Source organism: Penaeus monodon, chromosome 28 (assembly GCF_015228065.2).
Source record: "Penaeus monodon isolate SGIC_2016 chromosome 28, NSTDA_Pmon_1, whole genome shotgun sequence".
NCBI lineage: Eukaryota > Metazoa > Arthropoda > Malacostraca > Decapoda > Penaeidae > Penaeus > Penaeus monodon.
In genome coordinates this window covers 22,171,472-22,171,875 of record NC_051413.1, presented here as the reverse complement: position 1 = coordinate 22,171,875, position 404 = coordinate 22,171,472, and the positions used below count along the sequence as shown (strand labels likewise).

General features: G+C 45.5%; 1 pseudogene; it reads right to left on the bottom strand.

The window, feature by feature from the left end:
- The window catches only part of LOC119591096, a 65,136-nt pseudogene that overhangs the window by 34,914 nt on the left and 29,818 nt on the right, over positions 1–404 (bottom strand).

Genomic DNA, 404 nt, shown 5'->3' with positions numbered 1-404 from the left:
CATACACAAAACCACACAACAAAGATAACATATAAGAGCAACAACATACATCTTCCTTATCCAAGTTGTGCACACGGCAAGGGAGCTCCGCCTTGTGACCCACCACCGCCGTGACGTTGGCTGGAATGTCGTCGTCAAAGTAGGCTGTGTCGGAGTGAGGCTGCCCCCACGTGATGTCCGGGGGGGGAGCCTCCTCTTCGGCTTCGTCGGTTCCTGAGGGAGATGGATTCGCGGCGGTGAATCATCATTTGTTTTGTAAAAGAAGGGGAGGAAGGAAAGGGTGTAAGGGAGTAAAAAAAAAAAGGGAAAAAGTTAAATGTAGAAGAGGTGAAGATTGTCTTTGGTTTTATTTTGTTGAAAAATAAAAGAAAAAAAAATGTCATAACTGTAACACACACACAGAC